Source organism: Myotis myotis, unplaced genomic scaffold (genome assembly GCF_014108235.1).
Source record: "Myotis myotis isolate mMyoMyo1 unplaced genomic scaffold, mMyoMyo1.p scaffold_m19_p_3, whole genome shotgun sequence".
Classification (NCBI taxonomy): domain Eukaryota; kingdom Metazoa; phylum Chordata; class Mammalia; order Chiroptera; family Vespertilionidae; genus Myotis; species Myotis myotis.
Genome location: NW_023416335.1, coordinates 105,537,869 through 105,560,341, shown reverse-complemented (window position 1 = coordinate 105,560,341; position 22,473 = coordinate 105,537,869). Strand labels below are relative to the sequence as shown.

Genomic DNA, 22,473 nt, shown 5'->3' with positions numbered 1-22,473 from the left:
TGCTGTTTGGTCGTTCATCAATTTACATATGTTTTTATTATTATAGATACTTTTATGAGAAAACTGAGGCTTAGCAAGATTTCATACAGATTTGGGAGTTATAAGTAATACAGTAAGTAATAAGCCTAAGTTGGATAGGATAGAATCAAATGCTGTCAGACCATTCGTACTCCATCTGTGATCCTCAGCCCAGAAGCTCCAGCATCATGTGGGAGCTTATTAGAAACTAATAGCCCGGTGCACGAAATTCGTGCACGGGGCTTGGCCAACAGTAAAGTCCTTTTCAGACCTAAGATGATGCTACTGCTATGAATCCTACCATGACATGAGCACAGATTGTAGCCCAGCCCAGCCTGCAACAATGCCCAGATTGTAGCCCAGATTGGGTCCCTCAGCCCAGCCTGCAACGATGCCAGCATCCCTTGCCGCAGACTCCAGCCTGAGGCCCCTCCCCTCCCCTCCCTTCCTTCAGCTTGGACTCCAGCCCGAGGCCCTTGCCCTCCCTTCCCTCCGCTCGGCCAGGGCACAGACGCTGGGCATTCCTTGAAATGGACTCTGGCTGGAGGCCCCTCCCCTCCCCTCCCCTCCTTCCACACAGCTGGGCCAGATGCTGGGCAACGCCGCCAGAGTCTCACCCTGGCCACTATGGGCACCGCATTCTTTGTTGCGGGGTGACGGTTAACAAAAGTCCTGAGAGACCCCAGGTGTTGCTATGGCCTTGCCTCCCAGGGCCAGCGAAAGTCCCGGGAGCCCACGGCCACAGCCACCATCACCTCCTGGGGAGCTTGACACCTGTGTATGCAAATTAACTGCCATCTTTGTTGGGTAATTTGCATAGTCATTCAGATTCACTGGTGTGTGTGGCTTCAGCATAGCGGAGGGATGTCTAATTTGCATGTTTAATCTATTATATAGGATAAGGAATCTCAAGCTTCACCCTAGATCTACTGAATTCAATAAAATATATTAAAATAAATGCATTTTAGTATAATTTTATTCTTAATTTTCAGTGTTGGCATTTAAGGGATTATTCAGAAATTTTAAAATTAAGGGAAAACATTCTTTGACCATGTCTTCAAATTTTGTCCCCCCCCCAAACCCCCCCCTCCCTCCCCCCCCCCCCCACACACACACACTCACTTAATGCTGGCATGTTAATGCTGTTATGGTAATTTTTATTTATTTTTTATCTTCACCTGAGGATATTGTGTTTTGTTGTTGTAAATCTTTGCCCCAGGATACTTTTTCCATTTATTTGTTTACTTATTTATATAGAGTGGAATGGAAGGAGTGGGGAGAGAAAAACATGGATGTGAGAGAGATAGTCACATTGATTTGGTTGTCTCTGCCCCAACTGGGGCTGGGGATTGAACTGCACCCAGGTATGTGCCCTTGAATGGGAATTAAACCTGTGACCCTTTGGTCCACAGGTTGATGCTCTAACCTGGCCAGGGCTGAGGTTATGTTTTTTATTGATTTTTTTTTTTTTTTTTTTTTTTTTAGAGAGGAAGGGAAAGAGAAGTATCGATGGGGAAGAAAAACTGATGAGTTGCCTCATGTATGTGCCCTGACCAGGAATTGAACTCAAAACCTTTTGGTGTCCGAGATGACACCAACTTAGCTACCCAGCCAGGTCTGATAATTTGTAAGTTATTATTAGGCTTATTGTAATTCTAACTTCACATATCATAGTTGGATATATTTTAAGTCCTTAAACAGTATTACTTTTTAAAAAATCCAAAACTCAGATTTGGCTTCCACATTTGTCTGAGATTCTCCTTTTAAACTTTCTGAGGGTGCTGACAATGTCTATTACTTCTTTGTACAAGTAGGGATGATGTCTCAAATAAAAATTTTAGTGTCAATTAGGTTTCAGATTATATATTTCATTTGTGTTTTATATACATGATTTTGCTTAAAAATATATTTTCTAAAGATGAAAAATTCAGATTTTTCCCCCTTGAATGTAGTTTCAAAATAATCTTTAGGAGAACTCTCAATATTTATGCTAACATCAGGTTTAATTCATTTCTCTTGGGTAAATACCTAGAAGTAGATGGCTGGGTAATATGGTATGTGAGAGTTGAACTTTGAAAAATAAAATAACTTTTTACTTTAGAATCATTTTAGCTTTATAGAAAAGTTACAGTGACATACAGAAAATTCATGTGTATTGGGTTGGCAAACTTCCTGCAAAGGGTCAGATATAGTAAATATTTTAGGTTTTGTAGACCAAGTGGCCTTTCTTGGAACTATTCAATGTTGCCAATGTAGGGCAAAAGCAGCCATAGATAATGAATAAATGAATGGGTGTTTAATAACTTTTAATAGTTTTTTTAAAGATTAAAAAATAATTTTATTGTTTTTTGGAGAAGAAGGGAGAGGGAGAGGGAGGCATGTATGTGAGCTTGAAACATTAAGCTGCTGCCTCCTGCAGGCCCCCTACTGGGGATCAAGCCTGAAACCGGGGCATGTTCCCTAACCAGGAATCGAACTGGCAACTTTTTAGTTCCTGGGACAATGCCCAGTCAACTAAGCCACATCAGCCATAGCTGAAATCTTTTTTTAAAGTTTTATAGAAAACTTTTATGAAAACAGATAGCAAGTTGGATTTGACCCATGGGTTGTAGTTTGCTAACCCCAGCTGTATACTCTTTACCCATCTTCCCTAATGTTTAATCTTATACAACCATGGCACATTAGTCAAAACTAAGGAATAAATTTTGGTATAATAGTATAAACTACAGGCTTTATTTGGATATCAACAGTTTTCCCCCAATATCTTTTTTCATTTCAGTTGTTGTTTTTTAACATATTTTTATTGATTTTAGAGAGGAAGAGAGAGATAGAAACATCAATGAAAGAGAATCATTGATGGGCTGCCTCCTGCACGCCCCCCACGGGAGATCAAGCTCACAACCTGGGCATGTGCTCTGACTGGGAATCGAACTGTGACCTCTTGGTTCAAACACAGCCATGCCAGTAGGGCTCATTTCCGGTTTTAATCCTATTAACCACATTACATTTTGTTACCATGTTTCCTTAGTCTGTTATTGTCATCAGTTTAGACTTATGGATGATACTCATTTTATTTTTTGGATTTTAATCTAATACTACCTTTGGCCACTGGAAATTCTTTCAGGTTGGCTCCTGTGTCCTTTAGACATGTCCTCATTTTTTGTTTTTGGAATACTTGCTTTCTGAATGAATAGTATTCCATTATATGGGTATATATATTTTTTTTATCCAGATGGCTGGCATTTGGATTATTTTCACCTTTTTAAACTATTATGAATAATAGCTGTGTGTATTTGATTATAGTAGGTATTTGTGTGGACTTGTATTTTCTTTTCTCTTGGAATTATGTTTAACTTTTTAATAAACTGCCAAACTTGTTTACTGAAATGGCTGTACCAATTTATATTCTCAGCAGCAATGTATAAGAGTCCTGGTTGCTCCACATCATCATCAATACTTATTATTGTCTGTCTTTTATTATAGATATCCTATGGGGTATAAAGTAGTATTGGATATGGTTTTGATTTGTATCTCTATAATGTTGATGATGTCTGGCATCTTTTTTGTGTTTATTAAGCTATTCATTTGTTTTTGATGAAATTTCCATTAAGATCTTTGCCATTTAGAAAAATTGTTGTTTTGTCTGTTTGTATATTCTGGATACAAGTCCTTCTTCAGAAATATGATTTTTACAAATATTTCAGTTTTTCTCTCTTTTATGGCTTGTCTTTTCAGAAGTTAAAAATTTTGATGAATTTTAATTTATCAATTTGTTCTTATATGTTTGTGCTTTAGTATCATTTTCTTACTGAGGGTCACAGAGGTTTTCTTTTAGAAATTTTATTGTTTTTAGATTTTATATTTGGGTCTGTGATCCATTTTGATTTTTGCCTATGGTACTGAGATACTGATCAAAGGTGCTTTATTTTAAGTGTTGTTTTTGTGCATATGTTCTTGCACCATTTGAAAAGGCCGTCTTTTATCCACTGAATTGCCTTTGTACTTTGTCAAAAATTAGTTGTCTATCTATGTGTGGGCTTACTTTATGGACTGTTTATTCTATTTCATTTTTTAGTCTTCTGACTCATGAAAATGTTATCTCTCTCTGTTTGTTTTGTCTTCCTTTGATTCCTCATAGAAAAGTTAATATTTTTCATTGTTTAGGTCTTATCTATTTTTTTGTTAGACTTAGTCATCCTTCATACTATTTATTTATTGTTAATCTTCAGCTGAGGATATTTTTCCATTGATTTTTAGAGAAGAGGAGGGGGGGGAAGAGAGAGAGAGAGAGAGAGAGAGAGAGAGAGAGAGAGAGAGAGAGAGAGAGAGAGAGAGAGAAACATAGATATGAGAGAGACAAATTGATTGGTTGCCTTCCACACATGCCCCAATTAGGACTGGGGATCAAGCCTGCAACTGAGGTACATGCCCTTTACTGGAATCGAACCTGGGTCCTTTCAATCCACAGGCTGATGCTCTATCCATTGAGTGAAATGTACTAAGGCAGTGATGGCAAACCTCTGACACGCGTGTCAGAGGTGACACGCGAACTCATTTTTTTGGTTGATTTTTTTTTGTTAAATGGCATTTAAATATATAAAATATCAAAACTATAAGTCTTTGTTTTACTATGGTTGTAAATATCAAGGAATTTCTATATGTGACACGGCACCATAGTTAAATTAGGGTTTTTCAAAATGCTGCCTCGCCAAGCTCAAAAGGTTCGCCATCACTGTACTAGGGCAACTTAATACTTTTTAAATTGCAGTTGTGTTTTGCTAGTATATAAAGATATCATTGAATTTTGTATGTTGATCATAGATCTGTAACCACCCAATCCTTTTCTCTCTCTCTCTCTCTTTCTCTCTCTCTTCGTTATTGCACTGTCTAGAACTTCCCATAAAATGTCAAGTAGAAGTGTTCAGATAAGACATCCTTGTCTTGTTTCTTATCTCACAGGATAGCACTCAAGCTTTCCCCATTTCTCTTTAGATTTCTTCCTGAACTCATGGGTTATTTAGAAAGAAATGTGTTAATTTGTTCCAAATATTTGGGAATCAGAGAGCTTACTATTATTGGTTTTTAAATTCATACTTGAGGCCTGGTACACGAAATTTGTACACGGGTAGGGTCCCTAGGCCTTGCCAGTGATCAGTGCCGATCGGGCCTTCCGGCTGTCAGCCAGGGCCGCCTTTCCCTGGCTGCTGGCCAGGGCCTTCTTTTGTTCTGTGCTCCCCCATGGTGGTCAGCACACCTCATAGTGAGTAATTGAACTTCCAGTCGAACTCCTGAGGGGACACCTTGCATATTAGCCTTTTATATATATAGAAGATTTGTCAGATAAGATGCTTTATGTGACTTTCATCTTTTTAAATTTATTGAGATTTGTTTTATGGCACAGAATGTGGTCTTTTTTGCAGTGCTTCATGTGTACTTGAAAAGAATGTGTATTCTGCTATTGTTAGCTGGAGTGTTCTATAAATGCCAATTCTGGAACTTTCAAAAATCTTTTAATACAAAAGGGATGAAATATGAAATGGATTTATTTCCCTTTTCCCAAATTCATAGCATGAGTCCTTGGAAATCCTGCCAGCTCTTTTTTTTTGCTTCAGAGCAGTCTTCTGATTGGAATGACAGCTTTGAATTGGAAGACATTATTTCATTAATACACTAATCAGCCACAGAGATTACCTGATTGGCTACTTAATAATTAAATGAAGTTGCTTGTAACTCATTGAGCCTACACAAAACTCACTAAATTAACTCTTTACTGTCCAGTATGCCTGGGTATTCTCATGTGCAACTGGAGAAGCCTAAATCCATGAAAATTCTGGTGAGATAAAGAAGCAGATATTCCAGTCAGTCTCAAGAGAAGTACCTTATTTAAGAAGCAGAGTAAGTACAAGTAAAACAAAGCTACAAATTCAAAAACCAGTCCTTAACTTGAGTATTCCTTTATTAGCAATGTTCTTGGCATCTTAATGGAAAAACTTTTATACCAACACTTCTTTTGGATAATTTGAGATGAACTCTCTTCATAGAAGCTTCTTGCAGCAGCCTGGTGAGACACAGTAAGGTTGGTGAAAGAGAAGGCCACACTGGATGGATTATAAATTATAGATGATGAACAAAAAATAAGAGCTAGAATTTCAGAATTGGAAGAGACCTTGAATAAGATGACCTTATTTCAGTCTTTCATTTTATATATGGGTAAAGTGATGGCTGAGAAAATTAAGGTACAGAAAAATCAGGCATTTGTTAACAGTGGTTTTCAACAGGTGTGATTTTGCCCCAAGATGACTTGGCAGGGGCTGGAGACATTTTTGGTTGCTACAATTTAGGGCTGGGGCAGGGGACTACTGACGACTGGGTAGAGATCATGATTATTGCCAAATATCCTATAATGCATAGGACAGCTCCCCAGAACAAAACAATCATCTGGCTCAAAATGTCAATACTGTGGAGCCTAAGAAACCCTGTTCAAAATCCAACTTAACTTGAGTTTTTATTAGAACATGAACCTCCAACTCTACTTCAATGACGCACATTATATTGTCATCAGCTGTTGGTAACCACCTCTAAACTATTTTTCCAAGTTCGTTTACATTAACATAAAACTAACCCTTAACCATTTAAAGTGTACAATTTAATGGTATTTAGTAAATTTACATTGTGCAGCTATTTAGATTTATCTAGTTCCAAGACATTTTTATCACCCCAAAAGGAAATGCTATACTCACTAAAACAGTCACTTTTCATTTCACTCTGCTTCCAACGCCTGGCAACCACTAGTCTGCTTTTTGTCTCTATGGGTTCTAAATTCTTTTATGTTTGCTTTCTTTTGAATGCTTTGGAAAGAACATTGGACAAGAAGTCAAGAGAGTGCACTTCACATCACAGTTGCCTTGCCTTGTTCTTTGTCTTGCTATCTGTATGATTCAAGTTACTCATCTATTCTAAGCCTCAGTTTGCTCTTTATTTGTGTGACAGCTGTCATAGTAGCCAGAATGACATTCTTCCTTAAAGTCTGAAATTCTAGATCACATTTTATTCACTCAGAATTTTTGTTGGACATCCGTAACAGAATTTTTATTTTAAAAACAATTTTTTATCGGTTAGAGAGAGAGAGAGAGAGAGAGAGAAATATTGATTTGTTGTTCCACTTATTTGTGGATTCATTGGTTGCTTCTTGTATGTGCTCTGACAGAGATTGATCCTGCAACCTTAGTGTATTGGCATAACACTAACATCTGAGCTACCCGACCAGGGCTGTAACAGAATTTGTAATTATACAATAACTAGAGGCCCGGTGCACAAAAATTTGTGCACTCGGGTGGGACCCTCAGCCTGGCCTATGCCCTCTTGCAGTCTGGGACCCCTCGGAGGATGTCCACCTGCTGGCTTAGGCCCGCTCCCTGGGGGATCGGGCCCAAGATGGCAGTCAGACATCCCTCTGGCAGCCCGGCAGCCCTTGGGGGATGTCCACTTGCCAGCAGGGAGCAGACCTAAGCTGCAGTTGGACATCCTTAGTGCTGCTGAGGAGGGAGGAGAGACTCCTGCCACCACTGCTGTGCTGGCAGCTATCAGCCTGGCTTGTGGCTGAGCAGAGCTCCCCCTGTGGGAGCGCACTGACCACCAGGGGGCAGCTCCTGCATTGAGCATCTACCCTCTGGTGGTCAGTGTGTGTCATAGTGACCAGTCATTCTCAGTGGTTCTGCTGTTAGGGTCAATTTGCATATTACCCTTCTATTATATAGAATAGAGGCATGGTGCACGGGTGGGGGCCGACTGGTTTGCCCTGAAGGGTGCCCGGGATCAGGGTGGGGGTTCCGTTGGGGTGCCCGGCCAGCCGGGGTGAGGGGCTGATGGCTGTTTGCAGGCTGGTTAAGCCCTCCAGTGGGGACCCTCACTCCATGGGGGTTTGGCCTGCCTGGGTGAGGGGCTGATGGCTGTTTTCAGGCTTCCTAAACCCCCTTTAGGGTGGGGGTCCCCACTGGGGTGCCTGGCAAGCCTGGGTGAGGGGCTAAGAGCCGTTTTCAGGATGCCCAGACCCCCTTCAGTGTGGGGGTCCCCACTGGGGTGCCTGGCCAGCCTGGGTGACGGGCTGATGGCTGTTTTCAGACTGAACAAGCCCCCCGGCGACCGAAGCTCCCAGCCTTTCCTTTTTTTTGTTTTGCTTTTTTTATTCACTCCAGCTCCATGGCCATGGCAGCTGGAAGCGGGTATCTGGGGTTTATTTACCTTCTATAATTGAAACTTTGTTGCCTTGAGAGGAGGCAGCAGCCGGCTGGGAAGCTTGGCTTCTTCCATCATTGGGGCAACCAAGCCTCCTGCTTGCTCCAGCTCCATGGCTGCTGGCCGCCATCTTGGTTGGGTTAATTTGCATATAGTCACTCTGATTGGCTGGTGGGCATGGCTTAAGGTAGTGAATGTATGGTCAATTTGTATGTTTGTCTATTATTCGGTAAGATTTATTTCTCATCCAGGATGCTTCTGAGCCACCTTTCCAGATACTGAATTAAGTATCCTTGGATTGATGTGCTTCGATTTTGAAACTAATTTTAGTTTAACACATTGTATGCGGGAAACGTATTTATACATTTTACGTTGACTGGTAGTAGAGCGGCGTGGGACACGTATTAATACGTTTTTTATAGACTAGCGGTAGAATGCGGGTAACGTATGAATACGTAAACTAAAATTATTGTAATTTTACTGAAGGTTGCCATTTGCGCAAAAAATTAGCAAAAATGGCCCGCGCCACCTGTTAGCGCGCGATAAAAACTACCCGCAAACAATGTGTTAAGCTCAAATAAAGTGATTTAGGGAAATAAAGATACCTCCAAAATATAAATTCATTCCATTACTAAACAAATACATTTTGGGTTACCTAATTTAGCATGTACTTTGTATTGTTTTGTAATTTAACAAACACACACAAGTATATTCCTGTATTTGAGTTCTTGCTTAAAACCCTCCAATTTTCCTGGGTGGTGTGGTTCAGTGGTTAGAGTGTCACCCCTCAAATCAAAGGGTTGTGGGTTCAATTCCTGCTCAAGGGCAGGTACCTGGGTTGCGGGTTTTTTTCCTGCCCCCAGTCAGAGCGTGTGTGGGAGGCAACCAGTTGATGTGGCTCTCTCACATAGATGTTTTCTCTGTCTCCCCCTTCCATTCTCTCTGAAAAACCAATGGAAAAAAAAGTATCCTCAGGTGAGGATTAAACAAAAAATAACCCTCCAGTGGTTTCTTGCATTTAGAGTAAATTGTAAATTCATTAACACGAATAGTAGGGTCCCCACAAAATCTTTCTGTTTTCATGGTCTGATCAGTTATTTTTCTCATGAAGTCTCTGGGCCCCTTAAGGCCTTTGTACCAGCTGTTTCCTCTCTTTGAAGGGCATGGGAGTATGTGCCCTGTTCCTAGCTGTCAAATCTCAGCCCCAGATGTCATTTCAGTGAAATCTTCCATGATTACCCTATCCATCTATATGGCTTGTTTTAGTAATTTAAAATGAAGTAGAGAAAACAATACAGTGAATTTCCATCACCCAGCTTTAACAATTGTTAACATTTCATGTTCATAATCACCTAGTTTAAAGTAGTGCTCCATAACTCTTCAATTTTCTTTTTCTGCAGTTACCTTGCTTAATGTATTTGTACCTCCCTAGCCCTGCACACTGTAAATTTCATGGAGTTAGGTACACATTCACTCTTGACTCCCCAGTACCTGGAATTGTCCATGTACATAGTAGATACTCAGTAAATATTTACTGAATGAATGAAATAAACTTCCTAAAAGCAGGAACAATGTTTATTCATATTTGTATTCTTTTTTTTTAAACCAGTACTGACCCTCTGTTTTAATTTTTTTCCATCACCATTTATTCCCCCTGTATCCTCTTCCACCTCCACTCAACCCTACCACTAATCACCACATCTGTGTTAAGTTCTTTCTCTTTTTTGCTGAATCTGCACATTTGTATTCTTAACTGTGCCTAGTAAAGAACAACTTCACACATACTGGACATTTAGTAAATATTCAGTCTGGTGTTTTTTATTTTTCTAAGTCACTGCTCCTCTCTACTGACAATAGATTTGTTTACATAATGGCCCTTCAGGATTTCTCTAATAGAAGGGAGAAGAGTATACTTTTCTTTCATTTACTTTCTGATCACCCTGCTTATATAAGAACAGGCTTCTTATGGATTGGTGATTTTTTTTTTTTCTTTTTCCCCTTAACAGATTCACGTGTTTTTTTAATCCTCCTTGTTGTCTGTTCATAGGTAATTCCTAACACATTGTGGAAGCCTGCCTTTATCGTTCCTTTCTCTGATCTATTGTTTCTAGAACTATAGAAGAGGAGATGTGGAAAGGATGTTTGAGATCATTTAGGTTTAATTCATAGTTTTACAGGTGAGGAGATTTCCCAAGGTCATAAGCAATGGGTTGAATTGGGATTAGGCCCAGTAGAGCCAAACCTAGCAGTTAATAGTAGGCAAAATCTTAATCTTTTTTTCCCCATTGTTTTCTATTTATGAGTTCTGTTTATCAATTAAATTCCTTGTAATCTGTGACCATGTTTTTTTCTTTTTTAGTACCTTACATAGGTTTTAGTACTAGCCACAGAGTAGTATTTATTTTGGGGTTAAGAGAGTAATGAGAAGGCATTGTGTTTTTGCAGTATTGAACAATAAATTCAATATGATATTTCTACCTGCCTTATGGAAAGAGATACCTGGAGGGCAAATCTTGATTACTTGTGCAATGGACATATAAAAAGAATTGGAAATGGAACAGATGACATGAAGAGGATTACCAGAAGGTTGCAGATGGTGTCTTTGCACTTTGGAATGAGTCCCTCAGTTCCTGCTGTCCAAGCCAGTGTGAAAGCTCCATCTGGATCTTCCCTGAGTACAAGAATGTGAAGTCATGGCCATAGGATGTAAAATCTGGGTTTTGATGAAAGTAATTGTCAGGTTGGATAGACTTGAAAATGTTAGAGACATTATGTGAGGAAATGAAGACTTGGTTTAGGTAGGTCCTAATGTATGACTTCTCTTTCCATTTATCTAGTAAAATCCAAATCATTGGCACCTTGGTTCCTGTTTTTATTCTTTTTTAGCAAAAAGAAAACTTAAGCCCTGGCCAGTGTTGCTCAGTTGGTTGTAGTGTTGTCCCATCTATCAAAGGGTCTTAGGTTTGATTCCAGATAAGGATGCACACCTAGGTTGTGGGTTTGATCCCTGATTGGGGTGCATATGGGAGGCAAATGATCCATGTTTCTCTCTTACCTCAATGTTTCTCTCTCTTCCTCTCTCTTCCTTTCTCTCTAGATTCAGTGAAAAGCAGCCTCTGGTGAGGATTAAAGAAAAGGAATAGTTAAGTATAAATGTAAAAATTTAAAATAATGCTTTTTCTCTCAAAAAAAGTTGATTGTAGCTCTTTCCCATCTTACAAAATAGTGAGTGGAAAAGCCGAGAAACTGGATACTAAGGAGAAGAAACATAAAGCCAATAAGGCTAATGCTGGTGGCAAGGTTAAGAAGGGAAAGCCCCAAGGCAGCCAAAACTGTCCTAGTGAGAGGAATTGTTAGATATTCCCAATCAATTGTGTGTTCCTGAAAGGCCATGCACTTGAGGAAGTATTCAAAAGCTAAATCTAGAATTGAAAAGAAAAAGAAGAAAGTTCCTGCTACTGTCACAAAACCAGTTTGTGGTGGGTGACAAGAATGGTGTACCCAAGTGGCCAAACTTTGCAAAATGCCTAGATATTATCCTACTGCAGATGTGCCTTGAAAGCTATTGAACTGTGGCAAGAAACCCTTTAGTCATCATGTGAGAAAACGGGGGACCAGCATCACTCCTGGGACCATTCTGATCATCCTTATTGAGCACCACAGAGGCAAGAGGTGTAGTTTATATAAATAATATTGATTGAGAAACACCTAGATGTCCAATAGGAAAGTGGTTAAATAAGCAATGGCATAGCCATATCTGATTATGATGATAGTACAGGTGCGCATAATATGAAAAAATGTTCATTATATATTACTTTTTTTTTCTTTCTTTTTTAAATACTCACATGAGTAGTGAGGCAACTGAACTAGCTGAGCAGTGGCTTGCTATTTGAGACTGGACCTCTGTCCCTTAATTGAGTTCCTCTGCGTAGAACACTTTAGAAATTTGTCATTGCCATCTCTACCAAAATTGATATCACTGGTGTGAAAATACCCAAACATCGTACAGATGATTACTTCAAGAAGAAGCTGCACAAGCCCAGACACCAGAGGTTGAGATGTTCAACACAAAAAGAGAAATACAAGATTACAGGGCAGCCCAAGGCTGTTCAGAAAGCCATCGATTTGCAAATTCTGCCCAAAATCAAAGCAGTTCCTCAGCTCCAGGGCACTGTTGGCTTTCACAAATGAAATTTATTTTCACAAACTGTTCTAAATTCCTTTTGAAGAACCTAATTAAACAACTGATCTGTTTTTTTAAAAAGTTGATTTAAACTTCAGAAAATTGAGATAAGAAAATGGTTATTTATAATTAGTTATCTTGAGCCTATATAGACATATTTATATATGCAAACACAATTTGAAAATACGTGGTATTGTAATAACATATGTTTTATTTCCTTTTAAAAGTAATATATGCACTGGCCGGTTTTGCTCAGTGACCTAAAGGACTCAGGTTCGATTCCCGGTCAAGGGCACATACCTTGGATTCAGGTTCTATCCCCGGTCCCAGTCAGGGTAAGAATGGGAGGCAGTTAATCCATGGGTCTCTTAACACATTGATGTTTCTCTTTCACTCTCCCTCTCTTCCCTTCCTTCTCTCCCCTTCCACTCTCTCTAAAAATCAGTGGGGAAAATATCCTCACTACTCATGTGAGTATTTAAAAAAGAAAGAAAAAAAAGTAATATATAATGAACATTTTTTCATATTATGCACACCTGTACTATCATCATAATCAGATATGGCTATGCCATTGCTTATTTAACCACTTTCCTATTGGACATCTAGGTGTTTCTCAATCAATATTATTTATATAAACTAACAGTGCTAAGATGACATCTTTGTATGTATGTGTACAAGAAAAAAATTCATGGTGAATTTTTGTGCTCAAGATTCTGTAGTGGGTTTTTAAATATAAATATAAGTATATATAAATATATATATATATATAATCTACTTACATAAAAACCCTGGGTGGTGTTCATCACGACCAGAAGAACCTCGACCAAGCAGAAGGAAGTCAGTCCTGCGGGGTTGTCTTGGCAATAGCTGCGCCCTCCCCCAAGCTGTTTCCCAGAGCTGTTTCCTGTAAGGACGGGGTTTGAGGCAGGAACCCGCCCTGGGAGCATGGAGGCATATTTTTATAAAGTGTGCTGCGCCTGCACAGCCAAGGGTGAACGTGAGTGGGGGCGACTGAAAGGCTTAGAAAAGACAGACAAGAGAATGAAAGTCGGGTCTCGGTGGGACGCTGCTTCTCTGAGAGACAGTGACCATGTCCACAGTCATGCCTTTATTTTATAGCAGATGCTATGAGGCAAAGTAAGGGAGTGACCAAGATGTTTACAACATTCTCCTGGGTTTCAGTCCTACTCAATTACATGCACCTGAACTCTATCAAGCCTACATCACTCAGGCACGTGGGGCCATGTGTTCTGACGATAGGTTCAAGCTTACAACTACAGCTGTTGGCTATAATTGTGCTGGGAGGGCCCTGCCCTCTAAGCTGGGACTTGCACGTGGCAATGAGAGGACTGTGCCCGCTCATCAGTCCAAGGCTTGAACCTGTCCAAAACACTGCATCGGCTTCCCACAATAAAGTTTTAATTCTGTTTATTTGTTACTAATGTTGTGGCCCCACCCCCATAACAAACAATTTCCGGAGGATGAGGCCCCGGAATCAGGATTTTAAAAACATTCGCAGGTGATTTTAATGTGCAGCCAAGGTTGAGAACCACTGCTATAGATAATATTAAACATAATCTAAACGTGCAATTCTTTGTCCAAAAAATGAGCATGTTCAAAAATTAAATGAGGAAAATGTGGATATACTCGATGGAGATTTTCACACATATTTGAGTGATGATTCCATTGATTCCACAGGTGATGCTGAAAAGGAAAATTTTCCCATCCAATTTCTTAATAGTATTACTCCTTCAGGGAATGCCATGTCATAAATTAAAATTGAAAGTGGCGGCAATCATCATGCTATTGAGAAATCTCAATAGTAAATGGGGTCTTTGTAATGGTACCAGATTTATTATCAAAAGATTACGACCTAACATTATCGAAGCTGAAGTATTAACAGGATCAGCAGAGGGAGAGGCTGTTCTGATTCAAAGAATTAATTTGTCCCCATCTGACACTGATTCGACGATGGTTTACCGTGATGCCCGCATTTGTGATGACTATTCATAAATCACAAGGACAAACTCTAGGCAAAGTAGGCATATTCCTACCAGAACCCACTTTTGCACACAGTCAGTTAGATGTTGCTTTCTTCGAGTTTGAAGAGCATGTGATGTTAGAGTTAAAGTTCTAAGTACTTCATCACAAGGGAAATTAGTCAAGCACTCTGAAAGTGTTTTCACTCTTAATGTGGTGTACAGGAAGATATTAGAATAAGTCTAATCACTTTTATCAGTCATTGTTTGCATCACTGTTGTTTTTATATCATGTTTTTGTTTTCATATCATGCTTTTGTCGCTTTTATATCATGCCTCTGTTGTTATATCCTTTTGTTACTGTTTATCAATAAATTTATATATTATTTTTATATACATTTTACTAATTTCCTTTCATCTCTCACACTTCTATTATAGAGAAAGGGCAAAAAGCAATATTAAAATAGCCCCACTAATTAATTCACTTTTTTAAAAAATATTTTATTGATTTTTTACAGAGAGGAAGGGAGAGGGATAGAGAGTTAGAAACATCGATGAGAGAGAAACATCGATCAGCTGCCTCCTTGACCGAAATCGAACCTGGGACCCTTGAGTCCGCAGGCCGATGCTCTATCCACTGAGCCAAACCGGTTAGGGCAATTAATTCCCTTTCAATGTGCACAAATTTCGTGCACTGGGCTACTAGTAATAAATATATATATAATTCCAGAGAGGAAGGGAGAGGGAGAGAGAGAAACATCAATGATGAAACTAGATCACCAACTTAACACCATACACAAAAATAAACTCAAAATGGATAAAGGAATTAAATGTAAGAAGGGAAACCATAAAAATCTTTGAAGAATCCATAGGCAACAAAATAGCAGACATATGTCGTAGCAGTATCTTTACCGATACAGCTCCTAAGGTAATGGATACAAAAGAGAAAATAAACAAATGGGACTACATCAAAATAAAAAGCTTCTGCACAGCAAAAGAAACCATCAACAAAACAAGAGAGCCTACTGCATGGGAGAACATATTTGTCAATGTTATCTCCCATAAGGGTTTAATCTCCAAAATTTACAGGAAAATCATACTAAACAAAAGGAAGATGAACAACCCAATCAAAAAATGGGCAAAGGACCTAAATAGACATTTTTCGAAAGAGGACATACAGAAGTCGGAGAGACATGAAAATATGCTCAGAGACACTAATCATCTGAGAGATGCAAATCAAAACAACAATGAGATACCATCTCACACCTGTCAAAATGGCTATCATCAACAAATCAACAAATGACAGGTGCTGGAAAGGATGTGGAGAAAAAGGAACCCTCGTTCACTGCTGGTGGGAATGCAGACTGGTGCAGCCACTGTGGAGAACAGTATGGAGTTTCCTCAGAAAGTTAAAAATGGAACTCCCATTTGACCCAGTGATTCCACTTCTAGGAATATATCCCAAGAAACTAGAAACACCAATCAGAAAGGATATATGCACCCCTATGTTCATAGCAGCAGAATTCACCATAGCTAAGATTTGGAAACAGCCTAAGTGCCCGTCATCAGATGAGTGGATTAAAAAACAGTGGTACATCTACACAATGGAGTACTACACCGCTATAAAAAAGAAGAAACTTTTACCATTTGTAACAGCATGGGTGAAACTGGAGAGCATTATGCTAAGCAAAATAAGCCAGCTGGAAAAAGATAAATATCACATGATCTCACTCATATGTGGGATATAATGATCAACATAAACTGATGAACAAAAATAGATCCTGACACAAATGGCGGGGGTGGGGGGGGATAAAGATCAACCAAAGAACTTGTATGCATGTATATTAGCATAACTAATGGACACAGACACTGAGGCGCAGGGGGCTTGCCCTTAGGGGTGGGAGTGGCTGGGGGGGTCGATCAGGGAAAAAAGAAGACTTATGTAATATTTTTTGAACAATTTTTTTTAAAAAGAAACATCAATGATGAGCGAGAATCATTGATTGGCTGCCTCCTGCAGACCCCCCCCCAACCCCCTCAACACACACACACACACACACACACACACACACACTGGTGTTTGAGCCCGCAACTCAGGCATGTGTCCTGGCCAGAAATTGAACTGTGACCTCTTAGTTTATAGTTCAGTACTTAACCACTGAGCCTCGCTGGCCAGGTTTAAGTTTTTGATTGTCATGGCTAATATTCTAATAACTTGCCCCATTTATTTTGCATGTCAAGTAAAAGATCCATAGCAGTGGCTGCAGTTCTGGTGTTCTACCCTTCATTTTCTGTTTCTAGCTTTCCTGCCCCCCCCCCCCCTTTTTTTTAATCCTCACCTGAAGATATTTTTTCCATTGACTTCTAGAGAGAGAATGGAAGGAAAGAGAGGGGAGGTGGGGCGGGGATGAGGGGAGAGAGAGAGAGAAAGAGAGGCGAGAGATATACATCGATTGGTTGCCTCCCACACGCGCCCCTCCCAGGACTGGAGAACCTGCAACTGAGGTACATACACTTGATCAGGAATTGAACCTGAACCCTTTGATCCATGGGTTGATGCTCTAACCACTGAGAAAATCTAGCCAGGATTCATTTCCATTTTTTAAATTCCCTGTTCTACCTCCCTTACTCTTCAGCTACTTTTTTGGTTTGTGTGTCTTTGTCAGGCCTGGGTTTGTCTTAGCTCCCATGCTTAGAGCTAAAGAAGCCTTTTTGACTTCAGTTCAAAATTCTATAGCACTTGCTGATTTTCACATTGGAGGAGAGATATGAGGAGTATTTAAACTCCCTCCTAATTGTCAACAAAGGTAACTGATATGTATTGTTTTGGGGTCAGAGAAAAGGTGGAGAACCTTTTTCTAGAGGATCTGCTAAAGGTGAATTAGGACTTCTGAGGTTGTTAAAATTGTGTATGGAAGTTCCTCAATATGGCTATAAAAGATCTATGAAGTGATTTGTGAAACCTAAACAGGTTTGAGTCTCCATTAGTGTGTGCTATGGCTTTATATGGAGACACGTGGTGGGCTTCCTTGGGGAAGGGGAAGATGGATTTTAACTGCCTCCTCAGTAGACATTTAGAGCTGCCTCCCCTTTTTTAAAATTTTCTTTTATTGCTTAAAATATTACAAAGAGTATTACATATGTCTCCTTTTTTTTTCCCCTTGACCTTCCCCCAGCCTCCCCTGCCCCGCTTTCTTGTGGGTGCAAGAATCTGTTTGTGCCTCTGCATTCTGCCTAGTGATGAGATGTTCTATTTTTGCCGGTAGGCTGCAGTCTGACTTTTATTAGCCATTGTTTCAATTTTCTTCAGGAAATGCCTGACACCCCTCTCTGAAATGGAGAGTGTCTAACCTCAACCTCCACGCCCTCTTGGGTCACACAACCTTTCTTTGACCATGTTGGACCTTAAATAAACCTTTTGCAGAGCCTGTGGTTAGTTGTTAAGCTGATTTAAAATGAAGGATATCTGTGATGATTGTGGACCTCCTATAAAGAGGTAATCAGAAAATTATTCCTGTAGTGAACAAGTTTATAGTTCTGATCTTAGAAGCTAGAGTGTGAAGGAAAACGGCTAATTTGTGTACTAACAGCATCAGAAGGTGTGACTTATTTATTAATAACTAGAGGACTGGTGCACGAAGAGGGCCGGGGAGGGATGCGGGAGGTTGGTCATCCACAGAGGGACTGTGGGACAGCCCCAGGGCATGTTCACCCCTTCTCATTCAGTCCCGATCAGCCGGACCCCAGCAACAAGCTAACCTGTCAATTGGAGCGTCTGCCCCCTGGTAGTCAGAGCATGTCATAGCAACTTGTTGACTAGTCCACTGTTTGCCCCTGGTTGTCAGTGTATGTCATAGCGAGCGGTTGAGCGGCCTTAGCATGCTGTCATTAGCATATTACATGGTTGAATGGATGACTAGACACATAGCATATTAGGCTTTTTAAAAAAATTTCTTTTTGATTAAGTTATTACATATGTGTCCTTATCCCCACACTCTCCCCCCCCCCCCCAACTCATGCCCTCACCCCCCTGTTGTCTGTGTCCATTGGTTAGGCCTATATGCATGGATATAAGTCCTTTGGTTGATCTCTCCCGCTTACCCCCACCCACCCCTACCTTCCCCCTGAGGTTTGATGGTCTGATAGATGTTTCTCTGTCTCTGGATCTGTTTTTGTTCATCAGTTTATGTTCATTATATTCCATAAATGAGTGAGTCATGTGATATTTATCTTTCTCTGACTAGCTTATTTCACTTAGCATAATGCTCTCCAGTTCCATCCATGCTGTTGCAAATGGTAAGAACTCCTTTTTTACTGCAGCTTAGTATTCCATTGTGTAGATGTACCACAGTTTTTTAATCCACTCATCTACTGATGGGCACTTCGGCTGTTTTTCAAATCTTAGCTATGGTGAATTCTGCTGCTATGAACATAGGGGTGCATATATCCTTTCTAATTGGTGTTTCTAGTTTCTTGGGATATATTCCCAGAAGTGGGATCACTGAGTCAAATGGGAGTTCCATTTCTTGTTTTTTGAGGAAACCATACTGTCTTCCACATTGTCTACACCACTCTGCATTCCCACCAGCAGTGCACGAGTGTTCCCTTTTCTCCGCATCCTCTCCAGCACTTGTTGTTTATTGATTTGTTGATTATAGCCATTCTGACAGGTGTGAGATGGTACCACATTGTCGTTTTGATTTGCATCTCTCAGATGATTAGTGACTTTGAAAATGTTTTCATATGTCTCTGGGCCTTCTGTCTTCATTCAAAAAGTATCTATTTAGGGCCCTTGCCCATTTTTCGATTGGGTTCTTTATCTTCCTTTTGTTAAATTGAGTTCCCTGTAAATGTTGGAGGTTACACCCTTATTAGAGATAATATTGGCAAATATGTTCTCCCATGCACTGGGCTTTCTTGTTGTTTCGTTGATGGTTTCTTTTGCTGTGCAGAAGCTTTTTATTTTGATGTAGTCCCATTTGTTTATTTCCTCTTTAGTTTCCACTGCTCTAGGAGCAGTATCAGTGAAGAAATTGCTTCGGGATATGTCTGAGTTTTGCTGCCTGTGGATTCCTCTAGTATTTTTATAGTTTCCCATCTTATGTTTAAGTTCTTTATCCATTTTGAGTTTATTTTTGTGTATGGTGTAAGTTGGTGGTCTAGTTTCATTTTTTTGTATGTATCTGTCCAATTTTCCCAACACTATTTATTAAAGAGGCTATCTTGACTCAATTGTATGTTCATGCCTCCTTTGTCGATAATAATTGAGCATAGTCTTTTTGGTTGATTTCTGGGTTCTCTATTCTATTTCATTGATCTATATGTCTGTTCTTTTGCTAGTACCAGGCAGTTTTGAGAACAGTGGCTTTGTAATACAGCTTGATATCTGGTATTGAGATCCCTCCTACTTTGTTCTTCGTTCTCAGGGTTGCTGCAGCTATTTGGGGTCTTTTTTTATTCAGAATGAATTTTTGGAAAGTTCGTTCTAAGTCTGTTAAATATGCTGTTGGTATTTTAATGGGGAGTGCATTGAATCTATAGATTGCTTTGGGTAGTATGGACATTTTGATGGTGTTGATTCTACCAATGCATGAACACAATGTTCTTCCATCTGTTTATGTCTTCCTCTATCTCTTTTTTCTTTTTTCTTTTTTTTTTTTTAAAATATATTTTATTGATTTTTTTACAGAGAGGAAGGGAGAGAGATAGAGAGTTAAAAACATCGATGAGAGAGAAACATCGATCAGCCGCCTTCTACACATCTCCTCCTGGGGATGTGCCCGCAACCAAGGTACATGCCCTTGACCGGAATCGAACCTGGGACCTTTCAGTCCGCAGGCCGACGCTCTATCCACTGAGCCAAACCGGTTTCGGCATCTATCTCTTTTTTCAGTGTCCCATAGTTTTCCACATAAAGGTCTTTAACCTCCTTAGTTAAGTTATTTCCTAGGTATCTTAATTTATTTGGTGCGATGGTAAATGAGATTGCTTTTTTAGTGTCTCTTTCAGTAAATTCATTATTGGTGTATAGAAATGCCATAGATTTCTTGGTGTCAATTTTGTATCCTGCTACATTGTTGAATTCACTTGTAAAGTCTAATAATTTTTTGATGGAGTCTTTAGGGTTTTCTATGTACAGTATCATGTCATCTGCAAATAAAGACAGTTTTACTTCTTCTATTCCAATGAAGATGCCTTTTATTTCTTCTTCTTCTCTGATTGCAATGTCTAATACTTCCAGTACCATGTAGAACAGGAGTGGTGAGAGTGGGCATCCCTGTCTTCTTCATGTTCTTAGGGGAAATGGTTTTAGTTTTTGCCCATTGAGTGTGATGTTGACTGTGGTTTGTCATATATGGCTTTTATTATGTTGAGTATGATCCTTCTCTTCCCACCTTGCCGAGAGTTTTTATCAAGAAAGGGTGTTGGATTTTTGTCAAATGCATTTTCTGCATCAATTGATATGACAATGTGATTTTTATCTCTCAATTTGTTTTTTTTTTTTCATTTTAATATATTTTTTTATTGATTAAGATATTACATATGTGTCCTTGTCCCCACGTTACCCTCTACCCCCCACCCCCCCCACCCCCGCTCATGCCCTCACCCCCCCGTTGTCCATGTCCATTGATTAGGCCTATATGCTTGCATATAAGTCCTTTGGTTGATCTTTCCCCCTTACCCCCACCCTACCCTACCTTCCCTCCAAGTCCCGACAGTCCAATCAATGCCTCTCCGTCTCTGGATCAGTCCTTGTTCATCAGCTTATGTTGTTCATTATATTCCACAAATGAGTGAGATCCTGTGGTGTTTATCCGCTCTCAAGTTCCATCCATGCTGTGGCAAATGGTAAGAGTTCCTTTTTCTTCTTCCTCTTCTTAAAGAATACCTTTCAGCATTTCATATAATGCTGGTTTGGTGGTGATGAACTCCTTTAGCTTTTTCTTATCCGTGAAGCTCTTTATCTGACCTTCTATTCTGAATGATAGCTTTGCTGGATAAAGTAATCTTGGTTGCAGGTTCTTGCTATTCATCACTTTGAATATTTCTTGCCAGTCTCTTCTGGCCTGCATGGTTTCTGTTGAGAAATCAGCTGACAGTCGTATGGGTACTCCCTTGTAGGTAACTACTGTCTTTCTCTTGCTGCTTTTAAGATTCTCTCTTTATCTTTTGCTCTTGGCATTTTAATTATGATGTGTCTTGGTGTGGTCCTCCTTGGATTCCTTTTGTTTGGGGTTCTCTGCGCTTCCTGGACTTGTAAGTCCATTTCTTTCACCAGGTAGGGGAAGTTTTCTGTCATTATTTCTTCAAAAAGGTTTTCAATATCTTGCCCTCTCTCTCCTTCTGGTACCCCTATAATTCTGATGTTGGTACGCTTGAAGTTGTCCCAGAGGTTCCTTACACTATCTTCATATTTTTGGAATCTCTTTTCTTTTTTCTTTTTCGGTTGGGTATTTTTTGTTTCTTTGTATTTCAAATCTTTGACTTGATTCTTGGGATCCTCTTTTCTGCTGCTGGATCTCTGTAAATTATTCTTTATTTCAGTCAGTGTATGCTTAATTTCTAGTTGGTCCTTTTTCATGTCCTCCATGGTCTCCCTATACTTATTGAGGGATTCATTAAATTTATCGGCGGTTTCCATAAAATTCTTGAAAAACCTTATAACCGTGGCCTTAAACTCTATATCCAATCGTTTGCTTTCCTCCATTTCTGCCATTTGTGACCTGTTTCTTTGTCTCCGCATTTTGGCAGCTTCCCTGTGTTGATAGAGTGGCCCTGTGCGCCAGGTGTCCTGTAGGGCCCAGTAGCTCAGCCTCCCCAGTTACCTGGGGTGGACACTCTTGGTGCACTCTTGGTGCCTTGGTTGTTGTAGAATCACTGGGAGGAATTGACCTCCAGGCCAATTGGCTGTGAGAATCAGCTGTGTCTAAAGTGGGAGAACTTCTGTGCTGAAGACACCCTTCTGGGGCAAGACTTGCTTCAGTGGGGCTTTGGTGCTCACTGAGTCTGCTCCCTGAGTGCGTCCCTTATTGATCTGAGGAGTTGCAGTCTGGATGG

The 22,473-nt window shown here is 39.9% G+C and overlaps 1 protein-coding gene and 1 pseudogene across 1 annotated transcript in view; both read left to right on the top strand.

The window, feature by feature from the left end:
• The window catches only part of LOC118651019 (cat eye syndrome critical region protein 2), a 233,467-nt gene that overhangs the window by 75,276 nt on the left and 135,718 nt on the right, over nucleotides 1–22,473 (top strand). The gene's annotated exons all lie outside the window — the stretch shown is intronic.
• On the top strand, nucleotides 10,820–12,563 carry LOC118649673 (annotated as a pseudogene).